This window comes from Camelina sativa, chromosome 12 (assembly GCF_000633955.1).
Source record: "Camelina sativa cultivar DH55 chromosome 12, Cs, whole genome shotgun sequence".
In the NCBI taxonomy this organism is placed as follows: Eukaryota; Viridiplantae; Streptophyta; class Magnoliopsida; order Brassicales; family Brassicaceae; genus Camelina; species Camelina sativa.
In genome coordinates, this window is record NC_025696.1 from 21328800 (window position 1) to 21339060 (window position 10261).

The following is a 10261-nucleotide window of genomic DNA, read 5'->3' on the forward strand; positions in this document are numbered from 1 at the left end:
TTTCTATCTATTGGTAAAGACTTGCAATCCTATTGAGCATCTCTTTCACATTCATTAAAGTGTTTGGTGTGATCTTGCAAATAGAAAATAAATCAAGCTCAATTGGTTTAAGGGAAAGGCTTTGTATAAAGTTGTTGGCAATGGTGCTTTTGGGTGGTTTACTCTCATACAAAAAGGAATGCTAGACAGTTGTGAAACCTATCTAAGACTGAGAATAATTTGGGCATACAAAGCTTAGCTCTTGATGTTCTACCCACCTAGAAGCATTTCTACCCTTTTTCTCATCCTTCTTTTCTTTCTTTATAACCCAAAAACTCAACTTGATTCAACTTAAACCCCTTCTCTTCTTTACTTATGGTCTTAAACTTTTGAATATCTCTAAGGCTTCACTTTAAACATAAGCTCCTTTTTTACTTCCTTGAAACTTCTTTTGATGAACTCCCATTCTTACAACACTATGGTTTAGNATGGTGGCGATCAAGTGCATCTCCTCTTCCATCGGTTGGTGTTTGGCCGCTGGTGGTGACCATTTGCTTCACTCGGCCACCGTTTGGTCTTGGCCGCTGATGGTGGCGATCAAGTGCCTCATCTCCACTTCACTCTTCTTTGCTTATTTGCATCAAAACAAGTCCAAATGCTCCAAATGTGATGATATTACTCCAAAAACCTGAGAGGTAGCACACTAGATGCATATGCTCCTAAAACAACCTAGAATGACAAGGTTATGCAACAAAACTAACCAAAAACAAGGCTTAAAACCCAACAAAAACACAAGATATTAACTCCCCTAAACTTATCTTTTGCTAGTCCTTAAGCAAGAACCAAACAAACGTGAGAGAGAGAGGTTTGAAAAAGGGATTCCGAGCCAAAAAGTATCAACAAAGGATTCAAACCACAATCCTTAAATGTAATTCAATGGTGCTAAGATCAATCAAAGTCCTTACAAATATTTTTCTATGCTTATCACAATGCACCACTCTAGTTTACTTTCTATCTATTGGTAAAGACTTGCAATCCTATTGAGCATCTCTTTCACATTCATTAAAGTGTTTGGTGTGATCTTGCAAATAGAAAATAAATCAAGCTCAATTGGTTTAAGGGAAAGGCTTTGTATAAAGTTGTTGGCAATGGTGCTTTTGGGTGGTTTACTCTCATACAAAAAGGAATGCTAGACAGTTGTGAAACCTATCTAAGACTGAGAATAATTTGGGCATACAAAGCTTAGCTCTTGATGTTCTACCCACCTAGAAGCATTTCTACCCTTTTTCTCATCCTTCTTTTCTTTCTTTATAACCCAAAAACTCAACTTGATTCAACTTAAACCCCTTCTCTTCTTTACTTATGGTCTTAAACTTTTGAATATCTCTAAGGCTTCACTTTAAACATAAGCTCCTTTTTTACTTCCTTGAAACTTCTTTTGATGAACTCCCATTCTTACAACACTATGGTTTAGCATTCTCTTTTTTTTTTTTTTTTTATAAACCTTTTCTAGGAGACATCAGCTAGACTTTTCTTTCTCTTTTTCTTCTTAAGAGACTTAGAGCTTTTAACCAAACTTAACCTTAGAGATAATCTTTTCTTTTGTTTTGACCAAGTAATTCTTTTTTTTTTTCCCTTAATCTCTCTTGTTTCCAAACCTTTGCCCAAATCAAAATTCTAACCACCTATTTCTTTTAAAACCAGTCCTATTAGCTAGTTCTAAAGATTCCAAACCTAGCTAAAACAAGAGCCAGTTCTTTGTCATTCTCAATAATCTCAAAATTTCACAACCTATAGCATTATCAAGAAAAATGCTCACTCAACAAAAAGGCTTGAATGAAAAGGTTGGGGTTCAAAGGTATGGCAAGAGATTGGGTTAAATAAAATAGAGTGGCAAATAGAGATATTTAACCCAAATGAAAGTTCCATTAGCTAGCATTCATAGTCAATATGCAATATAATTTAAAGATCAAATTAAAGTCCAAATAATATAGAGATGCAGCAATGATCAAGCAAGCTTTACACTAGAAGAAAATGATTTCAAGTGACACAATGCATTAAGCTTAGACTCTTCAGTTTTTCCCAAAGATTAAACAAGCACCAATGAACTATAAATGAGGGCTGTGGGTTCAATCCTAAGACTCTACTTTTACAAGGCAACTTCATCATTATCCCCAAATGCAACTGCATACTAAATGCTTCTTGACTCAATCCTAAACACAAGAATGAATATGCAAAGCTACATGCATTTTTTTGATTTTTTAAAAAAATTTCAAATTCTTTTTGATTTTTCTCAAAACATAGCTATTAACAAATGCATGTGATAGACTGGTTTTCACCCAGGGTATCAATTCCCTATGCAGTTGTAGTACAAAGGGTTATCAATCCAAATGGTTGTTATGCTAGCAGATAGGATGCAATCAGAAACAAGCAAGTCAAGCCAAATAATAATGGGGGTTTTGTCTATCAACCTAAGGTGATATGATCGTGGCAAGCAAGGAGCCAGAGGCTGCAGAGCAACCGGAGGTGGTGGGAAGGATCACTCGTTCAAGAGCTAAGGAGAGGGCCAAGGAAGCTCATGCACTCATAGTGACGGGTCATTCAACCTACCAAGGATCCAAGTCTTCAACATATCCAACCTGAAGACTTCACCCGGTAATGATGACTAGGTAACTTAGGTGAGAAGTTTGTACTCTTTTTCCCATAGCTGAGTTTTGTCCCAATGGGTTTTCTCAGCATGGTTTTTAATGAGGCAAATGGATCACTACGTCGAGTTATCTAGAAGTCATTACCAATGGGGAATAATGTACTTCTGTACTAGTTCAAGTGACTTCTGTACTACTACAGGTCACTTAGACGTTTTGCTGTTTTCTTATTTCCTTAAAACGTTTTGTTGTTTTATTTTTAACTTCCTGCTGTTTGGAGTGTCGAGCCTAGGGTTAATTATAAAACCCACAACCACACCTCCTTTTTTTCTTTAGCGAAGAATGATGTTGTAACACGAATTGTTGATCTTTCTTCCTCAATTTGATTTCTTGAATGCGTTCTTGATTTCTGGGTTTCTAAACACTTTGTGATACAAAAACTCTTCACTTGTTTCGTTCCATCCAACCACCTAAACATCTATCTCCATCAAACCATTGTTTTCTTCCTTCGATCTTCACACATCATCGCCCAAATCATCCGTTCATCATAACCTTCCGTCCACATCACCTATCACTCGGTTATCAGCCTTCATCAGAGTTCAAATCCTAGGGGAAATCGTATTATAAGGTGAACAAAAATAAGAAAACAGAAAGAACAAAAATAAAGAACAACTTGAAGTACCACACGATGCAGGTGATCGAGTACCTGATCGGGTTGGTGGTCGGGTTGATATAAAAACAGTAAACAATCAAAATACGAAAGTTCCTAAGGATGGGGATAATCGAATCCTAAGTGTTCTAGACCAGTACGGATGCCTTACATGCCTCAAGCAATTATTTCCTACACAATGAACCTCTAAAACCTTGTCACCACACTGTCGCACTAGTAACAATCAACCTTGAACATACTACCACACTGTCGCACTAGCAATATGAACAAGCAGGCATTAAGAACAATTCATTTTTGTCAGTATACTTAGACTTATCTGATTTTGTCACTCAAAGTTAAGTATACCTCTAGCATTGACCTAATCAAGCATTTTATCTACTCCTTTCGGCCTATAGCATTATAAATGCCCTAGATCTAATCTCAACCTGTCGGTCTGTTGACCGCATTAAGAATATCAACCTAGAAGGAAATTTATCTATCAGAACAATCAACTAAAGCATCCTAACCGATCAAGAACACCTAATCATCTATCCCATCCCTAGAAACTTTGCTACACTACTCGGATCTCATGGCAAAGAACATAAACCCAGAAACAAATAAAAATTGCATAATCATAAAGATGAGAAAGAGATAAACGTTTTATTAAAAAGAAGCAATAGCAAAATGTAAACAAAATTCAAGTTGAAAGAAGAACAAAAACATGAAAAGAAATGATAAGAAAAGAGTGGAAGCGGCTCTCGCCTCTTGCTCGCGAAAATAGGGTTAAGAAGGGGTATTTATAAGGAAATAGGTTGACCTAGCCTTGACAGCGGCCACGTCAGCAGGTATCCGACCATGCTACACAAGGTGGGACTCGAGCTTCCCTTCGGGTGCATGATCGGATAGGTGATCGGGTGGTTCCATTCTTCGATCTAGATGTATATACGCTTACTAAAACAGGAATAACTCTTGAACCGCACATCCGATTGGCTTTAAATCACCACCTTCGGAAAGAGAACTCGATATCCTATAACTTTGATGAAGAACTCAGAAGCTGAACGTAAAATCTCCATTCGAGTCGATACCTTTGGGACTTCCTCTCAAGTGAGCTTGTTTAAAGTCACTAAGATTGACTTTTCATCCTTCTCATGCTTTGGAAGATTTATAGAGAGGAGATGAAGTCCTCTCTGTCCCCTGAGATTTCATTTTTCTTCTTATTCCAGGATCGATGCTAAAAGTGTTATTCCTCATTGTTATATGCAGCCCTTGCTTTGCTTTCTTAGGGGAAGAACCACTGACATTCCCTTGAAGTTTCTTTATTTTCCCACTGCTCTTCTTCACTGTAGTTGTCAACTCCCTCACAGAATCCTTGAGAATGTTAGTAGTTTGAACTGCTGACAACCCATCATATGCGAGATTTCTTGACTCTAGATGTTGGGGAAGCTTGGAGATTGAATCTGGGCGTTCTGGAAGAGCTGGAGTATGACTCGACCATGGACCCGAACATGAACTCAAACATGGGGTCGTGTTATGGGGTCGTGCTCCCCTTGGAGCTTCCTCATATGCTGCAAAAATCTCTGCTTCTGGCCCATTTACACCCTCAAAGACTGCATAATTATTTTCACATAAATCCTCCCCATCTTTAACTGCATTGTCCTCAATGATTGTAATGTTTTCTTCATAGGCAGGTAACTCGCTTAAGGTGATAGCATGGATAGTAGCCAACTCCCTTTGATGGAGTATTGATGTCCCTAGGAGTTGTCCGGAACAAGTAGAAACAGCCAAGCTTTCAAGGTGATGAAGTCTGGAGGTCAAATCTTCAATATTGAGATTATGGGCATTGTTAATGAAGTCCAGTTTGTTGTTCATCTCTGTAAACAGCCTATCTGTTTCCATAGCTTCATTAGCTTGACCTTGTAGAACTTGCTGAAGCATATTCGTCTGTTCTTGATCTTGAGCAAGGGCCTGCTTGGGATGTTGTGGAGGAAATATTGGGACCATAAACTGCTCATCTTCACAAACAACATGCACTTGCTTTTGTTGGGTTTGAATGAGTTTATCCAGCTTCTCAAGCTTCTCATTTAAGGCCTTTAGCTCCTTCCTATGCCCTTCCTCAGAATCAACACCTCCCTTTAAGCTGAAATCATATTCCTCACTGTAATTTGCATCACATTGATCAAGATTCTCTACTAATTCCCAACCTTCAGCTACATCTCTATTCATGAAACTTCCATTGGAGGCTGTGTCTAGAAGTATTCTGATACTGGGAATAACACCTCGATACAAAGTACCCAACAAAGATGCATCGTTGAATCCATGGTGTGGGCATTGTTTCTGGTAGTCTTTGAAGCGCTCCCATGCGTCACTGAAAGACTCGCCATTTTGTTGGAGAAATCCAGAAATTTCATTCCTCAAACGTGCAGTCCTTGAACTAGAGAAGAACTTTGCAAGGAAAACCTTCTTACAATCAATCCAAGAGGTGATTTTTCCAGAAGGTAAAGTCTTCTCCCACTGATGGGCTTTATCTCCTAGAGAAAATGGAAACAATCTCAGCTTCAAGGCATCCTCACTAACTCCATTTATATTGGTGAGACTACAGAGCCTGTCAAACTCATCAAGATGCGCAAGTGGGTCTTCAGTAGGCAGTCCATGAAATCTGCTGCTCTGAACCATTGAGATCAGATTACTCTTGATTGTGAAGGTTGTGTTGTGGACAGTAGGAGGCACTATCCCATACCTTTGAGTATAAGTAGTGAGAGCATCACTATCACCAATCTTCCTTCTCCTTTGAAGTTCAGTTTGATCTTGTGGGTTTTCCATTCCCACGTCTTCTTGTTCTACTCTGATACCATCCTTTGATGTCTTGGTTCTCCTGGCAAACGGTTGGTGTACTCAAGTACCCAAGCAACTATCCGAATGGTCACACGAGCAGGTGCTCGAGTAGACAGGTTCCGGGAGGGGTTCGGGTGGGGGATCGAGTAGGGGATCGTGTAGGGGTTCGGGTGGGGATCGGGTAGGGGGTCGCGTAGGTTCACCTGAGATCCAAAACAGTCAAGCAAACAGTCAGTACCGAGAAAATAATAAAAAGAACTTGATCTAGCAAGTACTGAAATCCTAAATGTAACAAGAAACAACCAAATGGCAACGGCGCCAAATTGATAGACTGGTTTTCACCCAGGGAATCAATTCCCTATGCAATTGTAGTACAAAGGGTTATCAATCCAAATGGTTGTTATGCTAGCAGATAGGATGCAATCAGAAACAAGCAAGTCAAGCCAAATAATAATGGAGGTTTTGTCTATCAACCTAAGGTGAACAAAAATAAGAAAATAGAAAGAACAAAAATAAGATACAACTTGAAGTACCACACGATGCAGGTGATCGAGTACCTGATCGGGTTAGTGGTCGGGTTGATATAAAAACAGTAAACAATCAAAATACGAAAGTTCCTAAGGATGGGGGTAATCGAATCCTAAGTGTTCTAGACAAGTACGGATGCCTTACATGCCTCAAGCAATTATTTCCTAGACAATGAACCTCTAAAACCTTGTCACCACACTGTCGCACTAGTAACAATCAACCTTGAACATACTACCACACTGTCGCACTAGCAATATGAACAAGCAGGCATTAAGAACAATTCATTTTTGTCAGTATACTTAGACTTATCTGATTTTGTCACTCAAAGTTAAGTATACCTCTAGCATTGACCTAATCAAGCATTTTATCTACTCCTTTCGGCCTGTAGCATTGTAAACGCCCTAGATCTAATCTCAACCTGTCGGTCTGTTGACCGCATTAAGAACATCAACCTAGAAGGAAATTTATCTATCATAACAATCAACTAAAGCATCCTAACCGATCAAGAACATCTAATCATCTATCCCATCCCTAGAAACTTTGCTACACTACTCGGATCTCATGGCAAAGAACATAAACCCAGAAACAAATGAAAATTGCATAATCATAAAGATGAGAGAGAGATAAACGTTTTATTAAAAAGAAGCAATAGCAAAATGTAAACAGAATTCAAGTTGAAAGAAGAACAAAAACATGAAAAGAAATGATAAGAAAAGAGTGGAAGCGGCTCTCGCCTCTTGCTCGCAAAAATAGGGTTAAGAGGGGGTATTTATAAGGAAATAGGTTGACCTAGCCACGACAGTGGCCACATCAGCAGGTATCCGACCATGCTACACGAGGTGGAACTCGAGCTTCCCTTCGGGTGCATGATCGGATAGGTGATCGGGTGGTTCCATTCTTCGATCTGGATGTATATACGCTTACTAAAACAGGAGTAACTCTTGAACCGCACATCCGATTGGCTTCAAATCACCACCATTGGAAAGAGAACTCGATATCCTATAACTTTGATGAAGAACTCAGAAGCTGAACGTAAAATCTTCATTCGAGTCGATATTTGCAGGTCTCATCATGAACTCGACCAGGTGCTATGTGGTAATTATTGGGTGGTATGGTCGGGTGCCTCCTTTTTCCTTCTTGATGATTCTGTATAATCCCTATAAATGTGACCAGTTCCTTCCTTGTGATAGCTGCAACTTGTTAACCCTTCTTTTTGCTCTTTTTAGGCTCTAAAGTACATGTTTTCTTCCAAAATATGCAAATGCAAAAATGCAACACCCTAAATGCTCTAAAAGTTGATTCTTGCAGTAAATGACCTAAAAATGCTAAGTTAGAGGTATGAACAATGCAAAATAAGGACAAAAAGGATGCTAAAAACATATAAATTAGAGTGTTATCAGCATGACACTAAAAATGAAAATCAAAATAAAACACAATGTTAGGTGGTTAGTCCCTCCCCCAAACTTAATTCACACTGGTGTGAGAAAAGCCGGGAAAAAGACTAACAAGAAAAATAAAGATGAAATGAATAAAAGACTCTATGTACAAGGACTTGGAGTGTATCTCTAGTTCATGCAGAAGTCAATAGAGTTGGAGGAGTTACTAGTGATGGTGTTGGAGACTTCTCTGCTTTTCTCTTCCTCTTTTGTCTCCTTTTATATGATGAAGCTCTTGTTGGGTCATAGAAACTAATGGTAGTACTAGCTTCACCATGGACTGAGTGTCTCTCCATCTCATGCTCAACCTCATCTGCTTGTTCCTCTCTTGAGTCCACAACAACTTAAGGATTTGGGTTTGAGGAACTTGCAATGTCAAGTTTGTCTTCCACATGCTTCAATCTTTTGTGAAGACCTTTCACTCCCTTGACAAGTTTCTTGATGTTCTTCCCTTGCCATTTTACCAAACGCTGGAGGAGGTGGATGTGGGTGTGTGCTTCTCTAAGAGACTTGTTTGTAGTGGCTTCTTCAATTGGCTGGAAATCATACCTATCACTGCCATAAAATGGACTGGGAGGGCTGCTTGAGAAATGTCCTCAGCTTGACTTCTCCCCTTCTTTGAAGTTGTTATTGGAATCACTGGCCCATCATCCTTAAAGGAGTACAGGAAGTCATCTTTAATGTGGCAGCATATTCCATATATGAGATAAAGGGATGTGACATCCTTTTGAAGGAGCAGGAGCCTCTTCTTCCTGAAGCTTTTGAAAATATATCCATAGTAGGCATAAAATCCCTTCTCAGTTTGGCCATCCAAATAAGTAGTCTTCTTGAGGTAGACTAGATTAAGTCTTGTAATGTCATGGTCAAACTCACCAAGCTCAACTCCTTTTGCTTGTAAAATGGGGGTGACAAGTCCACCCATACTTAGAACTGGGGTCTTATTTGTTGTCGTCCAAACCCATCTTTGGTAGTGAAGCATTTGGTGAAGGAAAATAGCAGCAACATATGTATTTTCAGCATTAGACAATGGAGGATTCCTTTCTTCATAGGTTCTTATGAAAGGTTGCAGCCCTGCTAGAAGACAACCAAGTTCATTGGCTAGAACTCCTCCAGCCTCTCTTCTTGCAAAAAGAGTGTGAGAGAGAACCTTGTGAGCATATCTCATTGTAGGATGTTGGATGCTTGTGTTCTTCACTTGACCAGCTGTGTAATTCCCCACACCAATATCTTCCCAAAAAGAATCATACTCCTTTGGGTTAGTGTTGTATTCTAGCCTTGTTCCTGGTTGAAAACCATATATAGCTCCCAACTCTCCAAAGGTCATCTTGTAGTGTTTCCCTTGAACTTTAAACTCAAAATGCCCAAGATCATTAGTCTCCTCCACCATCTCATCTTCATAATAAGTCACTAACAAGGATGCAAGAAACTCTCTTTTTGGCTCAGCATAGGTGAGAAAAGCCATGTTGAAGAACTGTCCTAACCCCAAACTTGTGAAGATTGTTTGCATGTCTTCAAGGAGGCCAGAATTTTGAAGGAATTCATGATATGGGTATCTAGTTGGAGCAAACTTGATCTTCTTAAGGCGCTGCATCAGTTAGGAGTAGGTAGGCTTCTTCTTCTTTGGCTTAATCTGCTTTTCCTTGGCAGCTGGAGGAGGTAGAGAATCAGACTCACTCTCACTCATGTCCCTTTCCTCTGAATCATTATCCTCCATCACAAGCTCCTTACTCTTACTCTTCTTCTTCTTCTTCTCAACAACCCTTTCTACAACCTCCTTTGCCTTAGTTTTTTTTTCTCCAGGTCTCAAGTTGGTTCTAGCCATTGTTCCTATCAAAAATACAAAAACACATGAAAAATATTAGTAAGGCTCACTAGGAGCCACAACTTGAATCCACAACTAGCAAGTGCTAAGTATCTAAGAGATAAATCAACAAAAGTAAACCAATGAACAAATGTGAACCAACTTAGATACAAACTTCACAATCAAACTCAAAATTACTTCTTAAAAATTTAAGAACTCAATAAACCACCAAACATTATCAATTGGTCTCCAAATCTGCTAGTCTCTTCCAGATTGTTTCATTTTACAATAGACAAGGTAAAGAAACAATAAAACTTAAAATTTCCCAAAATTTTTGATTTTAACAATTCTCAAGAACCCTAAGTGCTCATAAATCAAAATTTTTGAAATT